A 24,921-nucleotide genomic window follows, 5' to 3' on the forward strand; every position below is an offset into this window, starting at 1 on the left:
AAAGGCTTGAGAAGATCAGATCATCATCCATACTCAGCTGGTGGGCTTGTTTTGGCTCAGACACTCAGTCTAAATCTGGAGTAGGTCCCGAGACTTTAATGTCCCTAGATTGCATAGGATCTGTTCTACACACTGCTGAACCTCCTGAGTCTGTGCCTGTCAAAATGACTATATGTCAATGACAGGCAGTCAGTTTTATAGGTGCAGGTTCAAAAATGTATAGAATGGATCCTCTGCAAGCTAGATACTTCGAAGTTGCAGGGGACCTTTGCTGGATGCTCTTCTTCGTGACCTTCAAATTTGGTGTGTCTAAATTGCACAGGATCTGTTCTATATACTCTTGAACATCTTGATAATGTGCCTGTCAAAACTATTGCCTGTTATTTGACAAGTGCAGGTTTAGGAGGTTTAGGAATGTATAGAACAGGTCTTGCGCAAGCTAGAGAAATCAAGGCCATGGGGGATCTTTGGCTGGCTCTCTAGCTGCCCTTCAAGTTTGGTGACTTTGGATATACCAGGTCTGAGTTACTGCCTGCCAAAAAGGTGCCCCCATGAAAGTGCTATCTGGGGAAATAGCAGACAGTCATGGAGAACCTTCTTGGGGAGGGGGGGGGGCATAATTCAGAATCTGTAAAGCCAATCCTTACCAAAATTGGAGGGAGAGTAGAGGAGAGTCAGCCGGGAATCCCCTGTGAACTTGGTGTTTCTAGCACTTGGGGGGGGCAATTCTAGCACATTGAGCCTCATGGACCAAACTCATTCATTTGGCCCCTAAAAGTTCATGATGGTTTGTGAACCGAGCACATCACAAACCGAACATTTTCCCAGTTTGTGCCCATTCCGTAGTGAGCAGGGGTTTTTTTTCATAATTTGCATTATTAGATTATAAGATTTGAGTATAATCCATCACAACTCAAATACACTAAACCTGAAGTCATAACACTAAATGCCTATACTTACACATGTGTGTGTGTGTGGTTGCGTGTGTGAAATAAATCTGTACCTATTTACTGTAAATTTGGGTTGCTGGATACTCCAAGGGTCTTTAGTCAGAAGCTTAATTGAAGTGGAGGTGGCAGGATTTACATTCTCAGGGTCAGGGACTTACATTTACCTTCTAGCCAGTGATTCATAATTAGTCTCTACATGCGTCTAATACAATAATCACCATTTGATAATTAACAGCAAGGCATGCCAGGGAAATGACACATAATTTTATGTTATGCTTTATTATGAATCACTTTAGAATTTGTGTTGTTAGGTCAGGCTTACACAACTTGTTACCCACCTCACTGAACACAGCCCATCAATCTACCAAGTTCAAAGAAGTCACCAGCTGCATGCTTTCTCCCCTCCCCTTTCTGCATTGCCAAATGGGCGGCTAAACCAGATGTATTGGCCCTGATAGACCTTGATATATGGCTAGTGGGCTACTTCTTTCAGCTTTGTGGGTCACAAGTTTGTAGGTTATTAGATTCAATGATAAACGCTGTTGCAGGGACAGTCCAGGAAATGCATGACATCATGAAATGAGGGCAGAATTTGTTATGCATTTTGAAATGCATCATAACTGGTGGCTGAGCCAAGTTTTCCAGCAACTAAGGACTAATACAATTACTTGAAAAATCTCTGACTGTTGGCAACTTGCCACTATTCACCAATGCTTATACCTCATCCAAATAATTTTTCATCTTCAATTAGAAGATGTTAGAAATCCAAAGGAATTCTGTTATGTCAGCAGCCAATGGTTATACCAGTGTGAAACACAAATTAGACACACTGAGCCTTGTTCAGACTGTCCTGTATCTCCAATTCATTTTATGCAAATTTGAGCTGGTTCAAGAAGAGATTTTTGCCTTCCACACAAACCTATCCCTGGTGACAAGCCCAGAAGATGGCAAAACAAAACAAAATTCTCCAGGATCCCTGGCAGAACTGGCCTGGAGAAAAACTGCTGACTGACCCAAAGTGGCAAAGAAGCATTTCCCTGGGTGTGTAAGAAGGGGCAATAATTTGACAAAGTTCACAAAATCAGCATTGCTGTCAGGTGGCCATCTAGCCTCTGTTTAAAAACCTCCAAAGAAGAGGAGCTCACCACCTTCTTAGGAAGTCTGTTCCACTGAGGAACTGCTCTGTCAGGAAGTTCTTCCTAATGTTTAGTTGAAATTTTAACCTGTTGGTTCTGGTGTGACCTTCAGAGGCCACAGAAAACAACTCTGCAACCATTCCCTATATGACAGCCCTTCAAGTACTTGAAGATGGTGATCATATCACCTCTCAGTCATCTTATCTCCAGGCTAAACATACCCAGCTCCTTCAGCCTTTCTTTATAGGACCTGGTCTCCAGACCCCTCACCAACTTCATTGCCCTTCTCTGGACACAGTCCAGCTTGTCTATATCCTTCTTAAATTGTGGTGCCCAAACTGAACAAAATACTCTAGGTGAGATCTAACCAAAGCACAGTAAAGTGATACCATCACTTCACATGATCTGGACACTATTCTCCTGTTGATACAGTCCAAAATTGCATTTGTCTTTTTGGCTACCACATCACACTTCTGACTCTCATGTTCAGTGTATGGTCCACTAAGACCCCTCAATCATTTTCATGCATACTACTGCAAAAACAAGTGACAGTAGAAGTGTCTTCTTCAGGAGAGACATCCGTTTTGGTTGTTTATTCAGACAGGGAAGACATGGCTGGGCCAACAATGGGCGGAGGAGAGGAGCGGATCCAGCCAACAGAATGTGAGTGCACTTGAGTGGTTGTTGATGGTCCAATGGCTGATGCAGCAAGCAGCACAACCAATGGAAAAGCCAGAAGGCGCCAATACGCTTGGTCAGGGCTTTCTTTAAGCAGGAACACACAGGAATGCAATTCCAGCTGGCTTGGCATCATATGCAAATGAATTCCTGTTGGACTTTTTCTACAAAAAAGTCTTGTGTGAAACAATGGTGACATCAGGAGGTGTGGCCCAATATGCAAATGAGTTCCTGCTGGGATTTTTTTCTACAAAAAAGTCCTGTACTTGGGCTTATATATATGATTAAACAAAACAGGTCCCAAGACAGATCCTTGAGGCACTTGTCACTCTTCTCCAAGAGGATGAGGAACCATTAACAAACACTCTTTGGAGCAATCTGTTAATCAGTTACAGATCCATCTAACAGTAATAGGATCAAAACTGTAGTGTATCAAGAAATGTCATGCGACCAGACGGGGGGGGCAACTGGGCAGTCCCAGGAGCCCCAGCGCCGGGAGCCAGTTCCCCGCCTATCTCCAGCTGTGGCGGGAAGTTCAACGGGGCAGGATTGGCCCGACCAACCCAGTAGGCTGTACCCGGGATTGTATATAAGCGGGACCCGGCCCGCGTGTTCACTCTCTTGTTACGTGCTCCCAATAAACCATGTTGCCCTACTCTCGTCTCCGTTTCGAGTACGTTACACTGGCGACGAGGATGGGATACTAGCCTCAGCGGCTACGACGGAGATCTGGGCAACAAGCGACCGCCGCCGCCATCATGGCCAACCAAGGAGGAATCACCGGCTACCTCGAGCCCTTCGACCCTGCAAATCCAGAGGGATGGGAGTCCTACGCGGAGCGGGTCGAGTTCTACCTCCGGGCCAACAAGATCACTGACGCCGGAGCGAAGAGGGACGTTCTCATGAGCGTCTGTGGGCCTGCCACGTTCGAGATCGCCAAGGGTCTCTCGGCACCCGCCCGTCTGGCGGAGAAATCCTATGACGAGATCATCCGACTCCTCACGGGACACTTCTCACCACAGCCCTCGCGGGTGGCTCGCAGGTTCCTGTTCCACAAACGGGACCAGATCGCGGGCGAGTCCGCCGCGGACTACCTGGCGGCCCTCCGCAAACTCGCCGGGAACTGCAACCTCCCCCAACTGGAGGAAGCCCTGGCGGACAGATTCACGTGGGGCCTCCGCGACGAAAGGCTCCAGCAAAAGCTCTTCGCCAAAGAAGAGCTTACCCTCCAGGCCGCCTTCAGCGAGGCGGTGGCGTGGGAACGAACCGCCCGAACGTTTCCCCGGGCCAAGATGGAAGCCGCCCACCAAGAAGAGCTGGACCACGACGGCCCCGAGGAGGAGGAAGCCCACCAGCTACGCAGCCCAGCCGGGCCACCCAACAGAGCGACCCAACGCCCCCGAGCGACCGACCGACCACCAGCGTCGGAGAGAGCCCCGGCCACCAAGTGCGCCAGCCCCCACGAGAGGAGAGACTGCCAGTACCGGACCTGGGACTGCAGGAGCTGCGGGAAGACCGGCCACATCGCCAGGGCTTGCCGAGCCAAGCCCAACCGCAGGAAGCCGACCACGTACCACGAGTCCGCGGAGTCCCACGCGATAGACTCTACGTCCCTACAGGTACTGAACTTGCCCCACGATTCCCCCGATAAAATCAAAGTGACGGTCCTTATCGAGGGGAACCCCTGCCAAATGGAGGTGGACTCAGGGTCCTCCATTTCCCTCATAGCGGAGGAAACCCTAAGAGAACTGTGTCCCCGCCAGCGGCTGCAACTTCGGCCGGCAGACTTCATACTCCGGGACTTCCAGAAGAACCCGGTGCAAATTGCAGGGTGGGCGCGGGTACAAGTCGAGCGGGGGTCCTTCCACGGCCCGCTGGACATCCTGGTGGTAAAGCGCCAGCTGGCTACCCTGCTAGGTCTGGCCTGGTTCAAACCCATGGGAATCCGCGTGGAGGGGGTGGGGCAGACCTTAACGCCCCGTGGGTTCGGGGAGGTTTGCAAGGAATTCCCCGAGGTATTCGATGGGTCCCTAGGAAGCTACCGGGGGCCGGCCATCTCCCTGCCCCTAGACCCCACAGTCAGGCCGATTCGACTCAAGGCCAGGAGGGTCCCGTTCGCCTTGAAACCTAAGATTGAGGCAGAGCTAGACCGCCTCACGGCACAAGGCGTCCTTGAGCCGGTGGACTACGCCACTTGGGAAACCCCCATCGTTACCCCCATCAAACCAACCGGGGAGGTGCGGATATGTGCCGATTATAAATGCACCATAAATAAGGCTCTACAGGACAACCCCTATCCGGTGCCGGTAGTGAGCCACGTCCTAGCCGCCCTAGCGGGGGCTAGGATATTCGGGAAGCTAGACCTAGCCCAAGCCTACCAGCAGCTCCCAGTAGACAGCAAGACGGCAGAGGCCCAAACGATCGTGACACACAGAGGGGCCTTCCGCGTAAAGAGGCTGCAGTTTGGGGTGAGCGTCGCTCCGGGGATTTTCCAGAGCATAATGGACTCCCTCCTTAAAGGAATTCCCGGAGTCCAGCCGTTCTTCGATGACGTTTTAGTCGCCGCCCCGGACCCCGAAGAATTTGGCAATCGCCTCCGAGAGGTGCTCCACCGGTTCCAGACCGCGGGGCTCAAGGTCAAGAGGGAGAAATGTTTGCTGGGGGTTCCACGGGTGGAGTTCCTAGGGTTCGCCGTAGACGCAACTGGAATCCACCCCACGGAAGAAAAGACCCGAGCCATCGTACAAGCCCCGGCCCCCACGAGCAAAGCGGAGCTACAAAGCTTCTTGGGGGTGCTCAACTTTTACCATTCCTTCCTCCCCCACAAGGCTGCCCTCGCGGAGCCCCTTCACCGGCTGCTGGACAAGAAAGCCCCTTGGGTTTGGGGCAAACGACAGGCCGCCGCGTTTCAGGCGGTCAAGGACGTCCTGGTGTCCAATGCAGTGCTCCACCATTTTGACGAGGCCCTCCCCGTCATCCTGGCATGCGATGTGTCGCCGTATGGGGTGGGGGCAGTCCTGGGGCATCAGCTGCCAGATGGGAGGGAGGTACCGGTCGCATACTACTCCCGCACGCTCACCCCAGCCGAGCGCAACTACGCGCAGATCGACAAAGAGGCCTTGGCAATCGTGGCGGGGGTCCGCAAGTTCCATGAGTACCTATATGGGAGACGGTTCACAATTGCCACGGACCACAAGCCCCTTTTAGGTCTACTAGCCCCAGACAGACAGACCCCCCAAATACTCTCACAGCGCGTGTTGAGGTGGAACCAATTCCTCAACTCATACACGTACACACTGGTTCATAGGGCCAGCAAGGCTATGGGTCACGCGGATGCGCTCAGCCGCTTGCCGCTCCCGGAGACGGGTCCGGACCCCGCACCCGCACACCAGGTCATGATGATAGAGAGCCTCCCGGAGCCGCCACTCCACGCCGCGGAGGTGGCCAAGGCCACTCAGAAACACAAGACACTGGCACGGGTGCTCGACTGGGTGGTGAGGGGGTGGCCAGAGGGAAACATGGGTGAGGAATTCAGGCCTTACAAGGCGAGGAGGGAGGAATTAGCCGCACACAAGGGCTGCATACTATGGGGCAGTAGGGTAGTGATTCCGCCCCCGCTCCAAAGGCGTGTTTTAGAATCCCTACACGAGACTCACCCCGGCATAGTGCGAATGAAGGCTCTGGCCAGGAGCTACGTCTGGTGGCCGGGAATGGGCGGGGAGATCGAGGGCTGGGTCCGCAGATGCCAGACCTGCCAAGAATCGCGGCCCGAGCCGCCCAGCGCCCCCGTCACTAGGTGGGAGTCCACCCGGAAACCATGGTCGAGACTCCACATCGACTTTGCGGGCCCTTTCCAGGGGCAAACCTTCATCATAATAGTGGACTCCTACACCAAATGGCTGGAGGTCATCCCCGTAGGGTCCCCCTCGTCCACAGCCGCGGTCAGAGCTCTGCGCAGGGTCCTATGCACACACGGCATCCCGGACACCATAGTCTCTGATAACGGGGCCGCCTTCACCTCAGCCGACTTCCAGGCGTTCCTGCAAAGATATCTGATCAGGCACATAAGGTCGGCTCCCTTCCACCCGGCCACCAACGGCCAGGCAGAGCGGATGGTCCGCACAACAAAGGAGGCCCTCGGCAGAATTGTACAGGGGGACTGGGACCACAGGCTGGCCGCGTTCCTCTTCGATAATCGGATCACACCCAACCCGGTCACCGGAGTCAGCCCGGCTGAGCTCCTCATGGGACGCAAACTCATAACCAGGCTGGACCGGCTGCATCCCGACCGAGCTTCAGACACCCGCGGAAGTCCCGAAGTCCGAGACACCGTCCGGGGCTTCTTCGCGGGCGACCCAGTCTACGCCCGAAACTATGCAAGGGGCCCCGATTGGGTGGCGGGGCGGGTACTGAGGGTAACCGGGTCCCGCCACTACGACATATCGACTGAGGGGGGCCAGGTGCTACGGCGGCACATTGACCAGTTGAGGCGCCGCACTCTCCCGGAGGCACCCGCAGACACAGACGAGGCTATATCCCGCGAGGAGCCAAACGGAGACCGCCTAGAAGACGCAATCCCAACATCCGGGATGCGGGCGCCAGAGGTACCGGGGCCGACCGAGCCCGAGGGATCCGCAGAACCGAACGGGCCGCCCCCGTCCACTCCAGGACCCCCCGAAGCACCATCCCCGGCGGCCGCGCCGCCTCCACCCGAAACCCCCAGACGGTCCACCCGGGAGCGCCGGCCCCCCGCATATTTACAGGACTTTGTACATTAACCAGGGGGGGAGGGGTGTAGTGTATCAAGAAATGTCATGCGACCAGACGGGGGGGGCAACTGGGCAGTCCCAGGAGCCCCAGCGCCGGGAGCCAGTTCCCCGCCTATCTCCAGCTGTGGCGGGAAGTTCAACGGGGCAGGATTGGCCCGACCAACCCAGTAGGCTGTACCCGGGATTGTATATAAGCGGGACCCGGCCCGCGTGTTCACTCTCTTGTTACGTGCTCCCAATAAACCATGTTGCCCTACTCTCGTCTCCGTTTCGAGTACGTTACAAAAACCATATTTTACCAATTTGTCAACAAGAATATTATGTGGAATCTTATCAAAAGCCTTACTAAAATCAAGATAAACTATGTTTACATCATTCCTCTGATCCAGCAAGGTAGTAACTTTCTCAAAAAGAGAGAGATAAGGTTAGTCTGACATGACTCGTTCTTGAGAAACCCATTCTGTCTCTTAGTAATCACAACTGTCTTTTCTAAATGCTCAAGAACTGACTGTTTGACAATTTGTTCTAAAACTTTCCCAGGTAAAGCTGATGGTTTGGTAGTTACCCAGATCCTCCTTTCTCAATTCTCTCAATTTTTCTGTCTCCATCTAGGAAAAAGCTAAATCTGTTGTAATTCTTAGGTATTATGCACCAGTTAAAGACATAGAAGACCTTTTAAACAATAAACAAACCTGACACCCTACTTAATTATGAGAAGCCAAAATAGATAGCTACAGAATTATCCTGAATAATAATTGTACTTATGTGGTGCTATGTGGATATTTCAAAGGAAACCAATAAGATACAAAAATGATGTCCTTGGAATATTAAGTCTGGTTGATACTAAAAACTACCGAAGTTTCTGTCTTATATTTTATGATGCTGTCAGACCAGATTTCCTTGACTGAATAGCAGTCTTGTTTTACATGCTTGTTTATTTGCTACTGACTCTGATACAGAATTGAACAACAAAGCACATGTTATGCTCTCTATAGTGCTATCACTTTGTGAAAGGACCTTCTTTTTCATGCAACAACTTAATGCTCCCCTCCCCCCCAATAACTCTTTCAGTTCTAGAAGAATAGCCTGGCTTGTGAATTTGAAAAGCACCATACATTTCTGTACTGGTGAATTAGGATATGATTCTTATTTTGTTTTTGTTTATGCAACATTTTTATTATGATGCTTTTTCAAATTCTCTTTTTCTATATGGTGGATTGGGTCCTGAGCACTTGGGGTAAAAATCCAAACAAATACATAAACAAACACAATAAAAATTAGGATAAGCTAGCCTGAGGTTAGTAAAGTCAAGTAACTGTCAGTCATCACATTCTTGCCATTTTTAATGTCACATTATCCCTAAGAGCCAAATTAAATGTTATGGCATCCACAGTCTGGACCCATGGATGTGATGCTGTTTTAGAGAAGTATTCAGCCATTTAGAAATGCCACAAGAGCTGATAGTGTGGAGCGACCACATGCTATTTGTTCCCCTTTCCTCAGGTGCCTTTTCAAATGCTGAAACAGTATAGTGGTTAGATAGTTAGACTAGGGTCTGATGTCCTGGGTTCAAATTCCCACTCTGCCCTGAAAGTTTGCCAGGACCTTGGGCCAGTCACACACTCTGCTGACCTACCTTTCAGGGTTGTTGTGAGAATAAAATAGAGATGGGCAAAAGACTGTAGGCCACTTTGGATTCCCATTGAGGAGAAAAGGGGAGTATCAATGAAGTCAATGAATCACTAATTGTAGTTGTAATAAAGTTCCACTGCAGAGCCTTTTGTATTCCATACTGAGTTCTGATAGCTGCTGTGTGAATACAATTTCAGGGTTTTTAAATCATATAATACAGCACTGCCTACCCTTCTCCAGCCCATTATTGTATTTGCTTCCTTTTAAAAACCACAAATCAAAACATCAGATGCTAACCTCAGTTAAGAAATTCAATTCCTGGATTAGCCACAGACTTTATTGTAAACTCAGTTTGCTTTGTACTTCGGTTCTTATCTGCAAATTACTATTTCCTCGTTATATAGGAGCCTGGAAAGATGTTTATTCCATTTAACACTCATGGAGAGATATCTGCATGAGTATGCAGATAGTACTCCACTTTAAAGTGTTCCTTTGTACACACTCTTACATGGGAGTTAGTCCTCACTGAGTTCTATGGTACTTTCAAGTATACATACATACAATTGGTCTTTAACACAGCTGAACTCCACAATACTGTGAGTGGTCATATTGAATCATATGAAATGTGCTACTGACTTCAATAGAACTGGAAATTTAACCTGTAGGTGCATATAGATCTATGCTTGTACCAAGAGGTCTCAGAGCACTGTTTATAGCTGGTCTGAAGAAACTATAGAGATGATCACTCATTGGGCTGTAATAGTTATTGGGTAATCCTTGTATCAACAAAGGCAGGGCACTTTTGAATTTACAAAAACCGACTGAGAACAGTGGGAATCCATAAAGTGAAGTCTCTAAGTCAGCCTGACCTGCCCTAGATAGCCCAGGCTAACCCAATCTTGTCAGATCTTGGAAGCTAAACAGGGTCAGCTCTGTCTAGTATTTGGATGGGTGGCCTCCAAGGAATACTGGGGGTGTGACGCAGAGGCAGCAATGGTGAAAAGACCTCTGAAATGTCTCTTCCCTAACTCCCTCCCCCAAGTCTAGCTTGTCACCTAGTGGTGCATAATGCTAAAAGAGCTAGAACTTCTGGCTGCCAGACAATCTTAAGATCTCCTGGTTATTCTGCACACCATTCTATGCAATAATGATCAGGGCTTAAAAAAAAAGTAAGAATGCAGTTCCAGCTGGCATGACATCAGGGTGTGTGGCCTAATATGCAAATGAGTCCCTGTTGGGCTTTTTCTACAAAAAAGGCCCTGATAATTATTAATTAATAAATATCCAAGTCAGCCTCTGCAAGGTCAAATATTAGTGGGCAAACAACCCTTTCTTTAGTGCAGGGGTGTCAAATGTTTGGCCTGTGGGCCAGAACCAGCCCATCAAGGGCTTTAATCAAGCCTGAAGGGCCCTCTTCTCCCCTCTCTTTCACCTCCTGTCCTAACCCTTTGAAGCTCAATGGCTGAGGAAGTTCCCTGCTCTTTCTGCCTGTCTTTGCCAGCTGCAGATGAAGCAAAGCGGCAAGGGAAACGTGGAACAAATTTTCCATTAAGGTCTCTGTGCCTGGATAGATAGGGCCCAGAGATTGTAACAGAAAATCCATTCTATGTTTTTCTTGCAACTTTGTCTGTGCTGCAATGTGTTTCAATGGAGTGGAGATCAGTTTCACTTTTAGCATTCCTACAGTCAGCTGAAGCTCATGCTTCTTGGAGTTATGTCCTTGCAAAGGTTTAATGCTTTGAGCCAGCTTGTCTCTGCTGAATGGACCTGATCTAGTGAGTGCTCTAACCTGGGAACCCACAGCCTACCAGGGATATTACACTGGAGAGCCATTGGCAATCTAAGTAGATCCTGGAGGAGAGCTAATGTTGCCAACCTCCAGGTGGGGCCTGGAGATCTCCTGCTTTTACAACTGATCTCCAGCTGGAAGATCAGCTCCCCTGGAGAAAATGGATAATAAAAGGGAATCACAGGAAACAATGTAACTTTCACAAAACAGTGTACAAATATATTTAGTGCAAACTGAATTGTTTCCAGTGAATCCCTTTTATTATCCATTGAGTACACCGGTTCCAGTTGTGTTTATTATTATCACCCCTGGAGAAAATGGCTGCTTTGAAGGGTAGACTCTATGCCATTGTATCATGCTGAGGCTCCTCCTCTCCTCAAGTCCCATTCTCTCCTAGATCCACCCCCAAAATCTCCAAGTATTTTCCAACACAGCCCTGTCAACTCTAGTGGAGAAGCTTGCGATGCCATTTAATTGTTTTCCCAAGCTCAGAGAATTTTCTTTTTTTTGTTTATGCTGTAATCCTTGTGCTTTTTCTTGATGTTTAATTTTAAAAATTGCATTGTCAAATCTGACTATTCTCCCACCTTTCCATTTTAAACAAAATATTGTAAGAGTTGTAAGCAAGTGTATATTTTAAGCAAATATATACATATAATTGTGCTTGCCAGTATCCAGGCTTTTTTTGTAGCAGGAACTCCTTTGCATATTAGGCCACACACCACTGATGTAGCCAATCGTCCAAGAGCTTACAGGGCTCTTAGTACAGGGCCTACTGTAAACTCCAGGAGGACTGGCTACATCAGGGGTGTGTGGCCTAATAGACAAAGGAGTTCCTGCTACAAAAAAAGCCCTGCTAGTATAATTTATAAAGTTTATATCTCCACTACCTCACATTACATTTTATTCATTTTTATATTTTATTTTTTTGAAAATATACAAGTTAATATCAATATTAATATTCATATACAATTAATTAAACTTATGGAATCAGGTTATAAACAAGCATAAATACTTACATGCATACAATAAAATATCGAGTAAGGATTTTAAATTATAAAGATGTATCTAGATATGTAGACCATTTTCTATCCAAGGAAAGAGGTCAAGATGAAAACAAAATTAAAATTAAGGCAATAATTCCTATTTCAAAATACAGACAATCTAATTGAACCCATATTATCATTAAACTATTAATTATGCATTGCTATGAATTCTTAACTGCCTAAATATTCTCTATGCAAACTATTACAGGTTGTTCCAAAATCTACTATCCGGTAATTATAATTAGGTGTGATCCACGACTAGCACAGTAAGAAAAAGAAGGTAGAAAACAAAAAAATTTAAAAAAGTGTTAGTAAATAGAAAAGAAACAAAAAAACACAACTGAAGGAAAATATTAAAAGCTTATAAGTAGAGAAGATCAAGATATTCTGGTTTGTGGTTGAATGTCATTTGCTGTAATGAACTCAATAAAAGGAAACCATTTCTCTGTGAATTTCGAGTTATCATTGTCTGAGTTTGAATGTTGGATACGATCTGTAATTTTTTCTAGCCCCACAAAGTCCCATTTGTGTCAGATCTAGCCCTCCTAACAATTGAGTTTGACACCCCTGCTTTAGTGTAGCATAGTTTCATATTTATTTCTGTATGGGAGAATTATGAAAAAACATTTTTTTTCAGTGCTTATGATGATATTGGATTTATATCCTGCCCTATACTCTGAATCTGAGTCTCAGAGCGGTCACAATCTCCTCTACCTTCCCCCTCCCCACAACAGACATCCTGTGAGATAGGTGGGGTAATGAAACAGGAGACCTAGGTCTCAGCTTGGTCCAGGAGGATTCAATCCAGGAGGATTTGAGCAGCTGCCCTTTCAAGGACAACTCCTGTGAAAACTATGGCTGACCCAAGGCCATTCCAACAGGTACAAGCGGAGGCGTGGGGAATCAAATCTGGTTCTCCCAGATAAGGGTCCACGCACTTAACCACTACACCAAGCTGGTCCACCAAATCCAAACATTAGATTGGGTGAAGAAAAATCTGGGCTTTAAACACAAAACCTGAAGCCCAGTCCTATGCAGTGTTTGCCATCTGAATTGTTTTAAATCAAATCTTTGTATTTTTAATGTTATATATTTATTGATTTCGATTGTTGTTTTAAAGTGATTTATCTTGATGTAAACTGCCCTGAACTCTGAATGCAGGGAAGGACAGCCTATAAGTCTAAATAGTAAATAAACAAATATTAGAAATTATTTGCAAAAGGCTACTGTCTTGTCTTAATCTAAACAGAAGAACTGGACGTACTGGTTTTAGGACAGCTAGCAACATTTAATAAGCCAAAGACATTGCAGTGCTATTGGACTGTATTTGCTTGTAACAAATTCCTTTTCTAGGCTATAGATCTATTATAAATTCCTTTTCTAGGCTATAGATCTATTTTACTCCTATAGAACTTATATGGGAGGGAGTATTTTGTAAAGAAGGGAGTACCCAATATTAGCATACTCAGTTTAAATTCTCCCTGGAGTGTAAAAGTCCATGTGCAAACACCGAATCGTTACCAACCCATGGAATGACATCGCATCATGACATTTTATTGGCAGACTTTTTAACAGGGTGGTTTGCCATTGTCTTCCCCAGTCATCTACACTTTATCCCCAGCAAGCTGGGTACTCATTTTACTGACCTCAGCAGTATGGAAGGCTGAGTCAACCTTGAACTGGCTACCTGAACCCAGCTTCCACCGGGATCGAACTCAGATGTGTACTGAAATATAAATCCTACTGAGATTTAATTTGAATAGCCCAGGCTAGCCCAAATTTGTCAGCTTTCAGAGGGTAAGCAGAGTTGGCGCTGGCCGGTGTTTAGATGGGATCAGGGGTTTTTTTGAGCAGGAATGCACAGAAACCAGTTCTGGAGGCTTGGTGTCAAGGGTGTGTGGCCTAATATGTAAATGATTTCCTGCTGGTTTTTTTCTACAAAAAGCTCCATGTGAAACAATGGGGATGTCAGAAGGTGTGGCCTAATATACAAATGACTTCCTGCTAGGAATTTTTCTATCGTTTTCCTATCAAAAATGCCATGGATGGGAACCTTCCAAGGGATAGCAGGGTCATGAGGGGAAGGTAGGTACTAGCAAAAAACACCTCTGAGCGCCTCTTGCATTGAAAACCCTATGGGGTCGATCGTCATAAAACAGCTGTGGCTTGACGGCACTTTCCACGACAAAACGCAAGTAAAAGAACTTTGTTGCATTTAAAGATTTAACAAATGTATTGCACTATAAGCTATGCGTTATTATTGACAGAAGAACTGAAAATATGATTTGTCATACGTTCAAATTTTTTTACCCACATATAACCTTAATTTCTTCCGGATTTTAGCCTAACTTCGTTTTAATTACTTTAAGTCTCTCTCTTTCCCTCACCCTCGTCCCTTCCACTAAAACTTCCACTACTAGTTCAACTAATAAGTATTCCTGGAGAAAGCACTTCAAAACAGTCATTTTTCTTTAGCAATCCCGCCCCCCTTCACTTTCTCACTTCCTTTCCTTTCCCGGGATAGTCCCAAACCAGAATTCAAGCTCCGAAGGAGGGATCACATGGCATGGGAAAGAAGGAGGGGGAAGAAAGGAAGGCGAAGAGGCTGCTTCTTGCCATTGGCTCCGCGCGTGCACGTGCCCTCCTCCCTCTCGCCTTTGGGCTCCCAGCTGGGTGGCCCGCTGCTGCCGGGAGTGAGCCGAGCAAGAGGCACTTCAGCGAATGTGTGAGTGGAGCTTGGCGGGCCAGTGGCCGGAGAGTTTCTCCTTCCCTCGTGTTCCAGGGAGCGGCGCGGCAGGACGCTCTCAGCGGCCACTGCAACAAGCCCAGGGCGGGAGTCTTCTAGCCCAGCTACCAAGACGGCAGCAGGGAGGTAGGTAAGTCCCAGTGGAGGCGGTGGCGCACAGCTGCAGCCTTCTCCGGCGCGAGGCTGCTCGCCTACCCGCTGCCGCAGCAGTTAATGGTGTGGGAACGCGGCGCTGTTTTCCCGCTCAACTTGGCTTCGGTAGCCCGACTAAGGCGCCGAAGTTGGGAGCGTTTCCCAATGGCTCTATGGGCTGTGCGCGGGAGGGAAACGCGCCAGGCTGCTTTCTGTACTTTGCGCCCCACCTCCTCCCCTTTATTGAGCTCAGCCAATGATTAAGTGCCTCCCTCCGGTCCGGAGGATTCTGACTTGCGAGCCTGGCGCGGGTGTTCAAAGTAGCCGGCCACGGACTATCTCATTGTGGGGAGAAGGAAGTCTCCTGTATCCGGATCTGCGCAAGGCTCGCCCGGTACTAGCTCGTCGCCAGTTAGCCACTTAAAGCGTATTTGACTCCATTAGGCGAAGACATTGCTCGCTTGGCAGAGCGCCTTGCTTCGCGTGGTACGGGTTTCTTCGTTATTTGGCGTCTTAAAATGGTCCCGATCCTTTTGGCAAGACGTCCATGGGCGGGAGTTAGTAGAAGTGAATCTCAGCTTTTTGTATGTGTGTCTTTGCTGTCAGAGAAGGTGAGAAAGGTGGCTTTAGTTCTTTAAACGTCTCGGGGAGTTGAACTAGGCGTTCTGTTTTCTGCTGAGTAAACACTAAAAGGAGGCTCGGAAGAGGGCTTAAAATCTGACGCTCGGGAGCTGCTTCTGTTTTCCTCGAGCGCTCGGGACAAATTCGGTGACGCTACTCTAGATAAACTGAAATAAGCAAACCCCTGGAATCCGGCAGCTCTGTTTATACCTCGCCCTAGGAATAAGCCGTTAGAGCCAAAACCGCACAGGCTTCAGGCGACTTAACCCTTGCATAAGCTTGGGATTGGTTTAGTTAAGCGGGAAAATGCTGAGTCGTTGGTGCTTGGGCATGCGAGCCTGAGCAGGCTCTTGATCCCGCCCCCCCCCCCCCCCCCAATATTTATAGCTTATTATTTATCAGATTCTGAACTGAACCGAAGCCTGGTTGGTAGGAGCTGGTCCAAGAATTCTTATGCAGTCTAGAAACGGATGCTGCTTGCACCCACCCCTCTAGTGGTTAGCTTATTGAAGAAGGAATGATGACGATTCCCAGCTAGCAATGCTGTGTGGTCCGGACCTAAGCACATTTATGCCTCTCTATCAAGTAGATATTTTGAGGTCTGAGATATGAAAACACTGATGATGCTGGTTCTCAGATTCCAGGCTTGCTGTGTTCAGTAGACCTTGCTTCTTAAGAATTTTAATAGGATATGTTTTCTGTGCTGCCACATTTATTTATTTTTATTTGATTTGGTTCCTATTTGAGTCATCATTTTGTCAGTTTTGGTGTATACTTTTCTTCTTATGGTCTTTAATGAGCCAGCATGATGCAGTGGGAAGAGTGTCAAACTAGGATCTGGGAGACCCAGTTTCGAATCCCCACTGTGTCATGAAAGCTTGTTGGGGGACCTTGGGCTAACCCATAAGACAATATCAGCCTAACTACTTCACAGGGGTTTTGTGTGGCGTGGATAAAGTGGAAGAGGGGAAATTGACATATGCTTCTTTGGGTTCCCATTGGGGGAAAGGTTGGGGTATGATTAAGAAGGAATAACGTTTAGGAAAAAAATAAAGCTTTTATTAATATGTGAACCTTTGCTCTATTTCCAATTTTTATCATAAAAAGGTAAAGGTAGTCCCCTGTGCAAGCATCAGTCATTTTCGACTCTGGGGTGACGTTGCTTTCACAACGTTTTCACAGCAGACTTTTTACAGGATGGTTTGCCATTGCCTTACCCAGTCATCTACACTCCCCCCCCCAGCAAGATGGGTACTCATTTTACCACCCTGAGCTGGCTACCTGAAACCAGCTTGAAATCATACTTTCCTATCAAAACACACCTAAACCTCCCAAGTTTGTCTCTGATATGGTGTTTTCAAGGTGTTCCTTCTTTTATATGTGTGGCTTATTTTGAGATCCAAAAGAGTGCTATAATGCTTTTGTAACCAAAACAGCAATAAAATCAATATATCCTGCAAGCAAATGGTTCTTAAGACTCTCCTAGGAGTCCCATTGAAGTGACAAGAACAATGCCTGGCACATCTTCTGACATAATGCTGTTCCGCTTCACTGTGAAGAATAGACCTCCTGTTGAAAATACTGTGGTGCAGCAATACATTATTCTGCTTTGTTTCCTAAAGATTCCATGTCACAAACCAGGGAAAGTTACTATTTTCAACAGTGACCTTTTTGATGAACTTTCAAGTGTTGAAGTAAACTTCACACTAGTAGTGAAGTTCATCTCAGCTCTCTGTCCTTCAAAACACTTGGTAGCTTTGTTCCATTTGTTCCATTTTTTTCTGTTTTACATGTTAAAGATGCACAAAACCGTATTTTTTGCTAATTGCTCCTCTTCTTAAGTTGATCACTTATTTAAGTTATTAAATAAGACAATTTAGAAAAAGGTGATTTCTTCCCCTAGCATTTGGCAAAGTGATATAATTGACCAGCCGGTTGGGAAAAAAGGAAATGTATTTTAAGAATGTAGGAGTTGTCTTGAAGAGCTCTAAGGAGGTCTGCTTAAAGTACAGGAAAAGGTCTCTTAGATTGACTGAATTGTTGACATAATTGGAGTTTGGCCTAAATTGCTCAAAAGCTTTTTCAGAGAAGTATTCTGTTTCTTAGTTGGACTGCTGTTTGTTAGTTGGATTGCTCCTTTCAGTGTATGGAGAACCTGGAAATAACTACATAGTAGGGAATAAGTTCTTGTGTACTGGGAAACAACACTTTGACATATACTTTATTATCTATTAACTGTCCCTTTGAAGTGGGGACAGGGAAAGCCAGTAAATGATTTCTGGCTTCCCAGATGTTCAGAAAGTATGTTTGTATATATGCAAGACAACACATTTGAATAAGTGTGGTAAATCTTTAATATGTAATTTACAGTTATTAGTGTTTTTTTGCGTTGATTTCTGTACTTACACACTGTTTTTGGATCATCTTATTCAGTTAAAAACTTCAGTGCAAAACATTTCTTTTTCAGTTGGCATTTGAGACAGAACCTGATTAACTAACGAACAGACGCTTAGCCATCTTATGTACATCAGGATTACATCATTTTAGCACCTATTTTTATATGTTTTATCTATTTTAATTAATTTATTTGTAATTGATATTTAAACTGTTATGTTTTATGTGAATCATGGGACTCCCATGTCTGTTATACTGTTTAATGTGAATCATGGGACTCCCATGTCTGTTAGCCGCCCTGAGCCTGCCTGGCGGGGAGGGCGGGATATAAAAATAAAATATTATTATTATTATTATTATTATTATTATTATTATTATTATTATTATTATTATTATTATTATTATTATTATTATTCTGGATAATAGCCAAAGGGTGAAGAAAGTTACCTCACACCCTCTCTTGTGGTTGGAGTCATCTTTTCCTCCACCTAGCCTGAATAGCCCAGTGTAGCCCAGGCTCATCAGAACTTGGGAGCTAAGCAGAGATGGCCATAGTAGTCAGTACATTACTGGGAGATCACCAAGGAAGACCGGGTTGTTATATGGAGGAAGGCAGTGGCAATCCACCTAAGCATCTTTTCTCTGTAGTGCCCTGTCAGTGGGATTGCTATGAGTTGGTTATGACTTGATGGCATGTTCTTCTAGAGGAATGCAATGGCAAACCACCACTGCTCATCTCTTGCCTTGAAAACCCTGTCAGGTGGAACTTCATGAAGTTGTCATGGGTTGGTTGTGACTCAACAGCACACTTTACCTTTATATATGTTCTAGTTTTATATGCTAGGTTTTTTTGTTTTTTTAAAGCTGCCTTTTGTGACTACCCTGTCCTGACATTTTAACTACACTATTAGCCTGTAGTGGGCTTGTGATGCAGTTTAGATATCAATCACTACTCTAGCTTACTAAACAGGTTGGAGAAGATTGTCATAGTGCCTGTAGTTTGTCATATGGACACGTGGGGCACTTCATAAGAAAAAGCCACATAACTACAGGACCACAATTTACTACTGAAAAATATTCCAGAAAGCTGTAAGGGGTGGATGAGAAACTGTGATGTTATAGGCTGCATAAGATACCACACTCAGTAGCTTTGCTGTCCCTAAGCGATATCAGTTTAGAGAGCCAGTACTATACAAGGGAGTAATTTCCCAAATATCATATCCACTTACATCTGACATTTTAAACTAAATGCATTGCACATTTATTTTACAGTTGGATGAAATTAAGGTAGCAATCCACACTGAAAGTGAAACCCTCAGCATTTAACAAAATAATTTGTTGCCATGAGCATTTCACATATGGGACAGCTCTGAAGCCAGCAAGCTTACTTCAGTGAAATAGCATTTTACACCACTGCAGTGCTTGAGTGTTCAAAGCTCTTTACAGGCATTATTTTGTAAATTTATTTATTTATTTTAGTAGATTTCTATTCTGCCCATTTCCTGTAGGGCTCAGAGCGGAGTACAGCATATGATAAAACAATAAAATACAATAAAAACATTTTAAAAACAGGGCTCAGAGCGGAGTACAGCATATGATAAAACAATAAAATACAATAAAAACATTTTAAAAACAGACAGCTCAACTGCACTCTGAGAAGTTTACCATATCACATATTGCCCAGCCTGGCCGTCTCACACCATGATATCTGATAAATCTGTAAGGTAGGCCATTACTGTGCCCATTTTGCAGATGGTTGACTGAGAATGAGAGACAGAGTGGCTTTTTAAAGGGCAGAAATGAGACTGGAACTGGAGACTTCTTGATTCACAGCTTGGCCTTTTAGCCTTCGCGCCAGGGCTTTTTTTGAGCAGGAATGCATAGTGACACAGTTGCGGCTAGCTTGGTGTTGAGGGATGGTGGCCTAATATGCAAATAAGTTTCTGCTGGACTTTTTCTACAAAAAAGCCCTGAGCAAAACATTGGTGACATCAGGGGGTGTGGCCTAATATGCAAGTGAGTTCTTGCTGGGTTTTTTCTAAAAAAAAAAGTAGTCCTATTTCACACTATACCACCAATTCCTGGTACTTCTCCAGTGAACCATGGTGTCTTAAAACACAGTACTGTCAGACTAAGTAAGGTTAGTGAAAATATGCTGATCTGAATATACTACAGTCTTTGAGGCTGTTTGGGATCCTATTAGTACTCAAATGTCCTCTCTCTCTCTCTCGGCTTGACTTCGCGAACGAAGATTTAAGAAAGGTGCAGTAGTCCACGTCTGCTGCAGGCTCGCTGGTGGCTGACAAGACCAATGCGGGACAGGCAGGTCCGGCCACAGTGGCTGCAGGGAAAAGTCTGATTTGGGGTTGGTGCTGTAGCAGTACAATTCTTCCTCAATCTCCTTTTGTCCTCGAGACTGGACTACTGTAACGCCCTCTACATGGGGCTGCCCCTGTGCCGAACTCGGCAGCTGCAGCTGGTGCAGAACGCAGCGGCTAGGCTGTTGTTGGGGCTCCCAAGATGGGAGCACATACAGCCGGGGCTGCGCGGACTGCACTGGCTGCCGGTGGCGTACCGAGTTCGTTACAAGGTGCTGGTTATTACCTTTAAAGCCCTATATGGCCGAGGACCTGTCTACTTGAGGGACCGTCTCTCCCCGTATGAACCCCAGAGAGTGCTGAGGTCAGCTGGAAAGAACCAGCTGAATATCCCTGGGCCAAGGGAGGCCAGATTGAAGTCCACCCGGGATCGGGCCTTCTCTATAGCGGCCCCCTTACTGTGGAACCAACTCCCGGAGGAGGTATGGGCCCTGCGATGTTTAGATCAATTCCGCAGGGCCTGTAAGACCCACCTCTTTAAAACAGCCTTCACCTAATACCGCGCCAAGAAAGTCCTGCTGGATATGTTTTATGTTTTAATCACTGGATTTTATGAAAGATCTTAACTATAGCACCATAATCTTAAGTCTAATGTAATTTTAATGATTTTAAGGATGATTTTATAACTGAAATTGTATATGAATCTAAAATTGGAATTTATAATTGATTATTGCACATGGTTTTATTGTACACTGTATTTACATGTTGTGAGCCGCCCTGAGCCTGCTTGCGGGGAGGGCGGGATACAAATAAAAAGTTGTTGTTATTATTATAAGACCAGCTATACGTGCGTTCTCAAAGGAAGAGACAGCCTGGTGGATGGTGTGCCTCCATGCTTTGCGATCTGAGGCTAGGTCAGACCACTGGTGATAGTTAATGCAACAGGTACCAAGGGATTTCTTCAAGGAGTCCTTGAACCTCTTCTTTGGTGCCCCTCTATTTCGATGGCCGGTGGAAAGTTCGCCATACAGGGCAATCTTGGGAAGGCGGTGGTTTTCCATCCTGGAGATATGCCCTGCCCAGCGCAGCTGCGTCTTCAACAGCAATGCCTCGATGCTTGTAACCTCCGCCCGCTTGAGGACTTCAGTGTTGGTCACAAAGTCACTCCAGTGGATGTTGAGGATGGTGCGAAGGCAGCGCTGATGAAAGCGCTCAAGGAGTCGCAGATGATGACGGTATAATACCCATGTTTCGGAGCTGTAGATAAGGGTTGTCATCACAACCACTTTGTAAACATTGATCTTTATGCCTTTTTTCAGATGCTTGTTGCTCCACACTCTTTTATGCAGTCGGCCAAATGCACGGTTGCCTTTGCCTTTGCTCTCCTTGTCAATCTTGGCGTCTGAGGAGATAATGCACCCCAGGTAGCTGAACTGCTGGACTGTCTTCAAAACTGATTTACCCACAGTGATGCAAGGAGGGTGATAATCTTCCTGGGGTGCAGGCTGGTGGAGAACTTCTGTCTTCTTCAGACTAACTTCTAGGCCGAATAGCTTGGCAGCCTCTGCAAAGCAGGACGTCATATGCTGAAGAGCTGATACCGAGTGGGAGACAAGTGCAGCATCATCAGCAAACAGTAGCTCTCGGATAAGTTTTTCCATTGTCTTGGAGTGGGCCTTTAGTCGCCTTAGGTTGAACAGGCTGCCATCGGTGCGATAGCGGATGTAGACACCATCGTCATCATCTAAATCTACTGCGGCTCTTTGAAGCATCATGCTAAAGAAGATTGTAAAGAGAGTTGGCGCAAGAACACAGCCTTGCTTTACACCTGTGCCTATTGGGAAGGGCTCCGAGAGATCGTTGCAGTGTCTAACTTGGCCTCGCTGGTCTTCATGTAGCTGGATGACCATACTGAGGAACCTTGGGGGGCATCCTAAACGTTCCAAGATTTGCCACAGGCCGTTCCTGCTAACGGTATCAAAAGCTTTGGTAAGGTCGACAAAAGTCACATATAGACCCTTGTTCTGTTCCCTGCATTTCTCTTGGAGCTGACTGAGAACAAATGCCATGTCGGTGGTGCTCCTGTTAGCTTTGAAGCCACACTGGCTGTCTGGGAGGAGTTCTTCTGCAATGGTGGGCACCAGTCTGTTCAGGAGTATTCTAGGAAGGAGTTTGCCTGCGATGGAGAGCAGGGTTATCCCCCGGTAGTTGGAGCAATCTGACTTTAACCCTTTGTTCTTAAGTAGAGTAATGATGATTGCATCGCGAAAGTCCTGTGGTAGTTTGCCTTGTTCCCAGCAGGTGACAAGTACTTTGCGAAGTGTGCTATGTAGTACTATGCCCCCATGCTTCCAGATCTCTGGTGGGATTCCATCAACTCCCGCTGCCTTGCCACTTTTCAGTTGCTTGATGGCTTTAACAGTCTCTTCTAGGGTGGGGATCTCATCCAGCTCTGTTTTCACTGGTTGAAGTGGGGTGAGGTGGATTGCTGAATCTTGAACTATGCGGTTGGCACTGAAGAGAACCTGAAAATACTCCGACCACTGGTTCAGTATGGATGCCTTGTCTGTGAGAAGCACTTGGCCATCTGCACTACGCAAGGGATTCTGAGCCTGATATGATGCACCATATACTGCCTTCAGGGCTTCGTAGAACCCTCTTTATATATTTATATATATATATATATATATATATATATATATATATATATATATATATATATATATATATATATATATATATAATTCGATTTATATATCTCGCCCTACCCCACCGAAGCGGGCTCAGGGCAGCTTACAACATAAAACTCTTAAATCACCAGTGTCTACACACAGCTGGGTTCTCTGCAACCTTGGTCCACCACTCGTTCTGAATGTCTCAAAGCTTGCGCTGGAGGTTGCTACACACAGCGTGAAAGGTTGCTTTTTTCCCGGGACAGGAGGGCTGAGCAACATGTGCTTGGTAGGCAGATCTCTTTTTCGCCAGTAATTCTTGGATCTCTTGATTGTTCTTGTCAAACCAGTCCTTGTTCTTCCTTGTGGAGAACCCAGAGGTCAACAGGATGGTAGTTTTTAGGTAGTTCCCAGAGTGCTTCTGGAGAAGGATCTGTGAGGCAACTGGGGTCCTCAATTCTTGTCTGGAGTTTTGCCTGGAAGGCAGCTCTAACTTTGGCTGACTAATAATAATAATAATAATAAATTGAAGGCTGAAGGCTGCCAACCTGAAACTTCCTCCGGGGGATACCGCCTCTCCTGGGTGTAGATTTAAAGTGAAGATGGAGATTGCAGCGTACAAGACGATGATCCGTATGACATTCTGCACTGGGCATTACTCGGGTGTGTAAGACATCTCGAAGGTCTCTCTGGCGCACCAGAATGTAGTCAATAAGGTGCCAATGCTTGGACCGTGGGTGCATCCAGCTTGTCTTCAGACTGTTCTTCTGCTGGAAGATAGTGTTGGTAATGGTGAGCTGATGCTCCGTGCAGAATTCTAGCAGGAGGCGCCCGTTATCATTGCAGTTGCCAATGCCGTGTTTGCCAAGTACTCCTTTCCAGGCTTCCGAGTCTTTACCTACTCTGGCATTGAAGTCGCCAAGGATGATCACCTTGTCCTCTGTAGGGGTCTTCCGTACAAGGTTGCGTAGATCAGCATAGAACTTATTATTTTCTACAGAATCTGCTTGAAGGGTTGGGGCATACACACTGAAGAGTGTTGCATGCTGCTTGTTTTGAAGAGGGAGGCGCATAGACATGATGCGATCTGAGTGACCTGTTGGCAGGTTTTCGAGTTTAGAGGCAATGGAATTCCTGACCATGAAGCCAACGCCAGAAAGGCGGCTCTCAGCCTTTGACTTACCCGACCAGTAGAGGGTATAGCCAGCACCGTGTTCTTGAAGACTACCTTCCTCAGGGAAACGGACCTCACTGAGAGCTGCTATGTCGATATTCAACCTGAGAAGTTTGTGGGCAACTAGAGCAGAGCGTCGTTCAGGGCGACCACTGTCTACTGTGTCAAACATGGTTCTGATGTTCCAACACGCAAACTTTAGTCTTTGCACACTTTGTGAGGCAGGTGCATGCCTTTTCTTTGTTGTTATTTTTTGACCTCAAGTAAGGATGCCCGTTGACCGCGGCTAGCCAACTGGGGGGGGGGGAGGAGACGAGCTTTGTTTAGGCCACCTTTTCTAGGCTCCTCTCCATACGGAGCAAGCAGTGCTGTCCCTAAATAAGGCTGCTTGGTCATTCAGGGTGCTGCCGAAAAATGCTTTCGTCTCCGGGTCAGCATCAGTCGACCAATACTCTGAACCGCCTACATGCAGGATCGGGACTGCGGCTTCCTGTGGCATCTTCCACCTGCCGTTTCGCCCCTTGCCCATCGCTGCAGGACTTGGTATGTTGTGGGTTGTGGATGTGGATACCCTTCAGGCCTGTGCAGAGGAATTTTTAGGTGAAGCGCAGTGTGCACAGTACTGGCTCCACCCTTTTACCATGGGGTCATCTGCCATGGCCCAGTAAGCCGGGACGCCGGCAGCGAGTCCTCCAGGTGGTAGATGTTACATTAACGAGCTCTGTCTGCCTGGGCTTGATGTTAGAGTTTTCCTTCTCTTGGCTGGCGAGGTTGGTGAGCCCAGCCTGCCCATCCAGTTATACTGCCGGACATTCGGTCACACCATGACGTGGCAAACTCTGTGAAAACGGGGGGGGGGGGGGG

At 46.6% G+C, this 24,921-nt stretch overlaps 1 protein-coding gene across 5 annotated transcripts in view; it reads left to right on the plus strand.

Moving 5' to 3' along the window:
* The first annotated feature begins 13,966 nt into the window (after positions 1–13,966).
* The window catches only part of STXBP6 (syntaxin binding protein 6), a 222,748-nt gene continuing 211,793 nt past the window's right edge, over positions 13,967–24,921 (plus strand). The window contains exon 1 of one of the 5 annotated variants that reach the window (XM_060261556.1): positions 13,967–14,085. The gene's annotated coding sequence lies outside the window, so the exon portion shown is untranslated. Of the gene's footprint in view, positions 14,086–14,558; positions 14,877–14,904; positions 15,273–24,921 lie in introns of those variants that run through there. The other 4 variants (XM_060261554.1, XM_060261555.1, XM_060261557.1 and 1 more) reach the window with 4 other exon arrangements.

Source organism: Heteronotia binoei, chromosome 21 (genome assembly GCF_032191835.1).
Source record: "Heteronotia binoei isolate CCM8104 ecotype False Entrance Well chromosome 21, APGP_CSIRO_Hbin_v1, whole genome shotgun sequence".
Classification (NCBI taxonomy): Eukaryota; Metazoa; Chordata; class Lepidosauria; order Squamata; family Gekkonidae; genus Heteronotia; species Heteronotia binoei.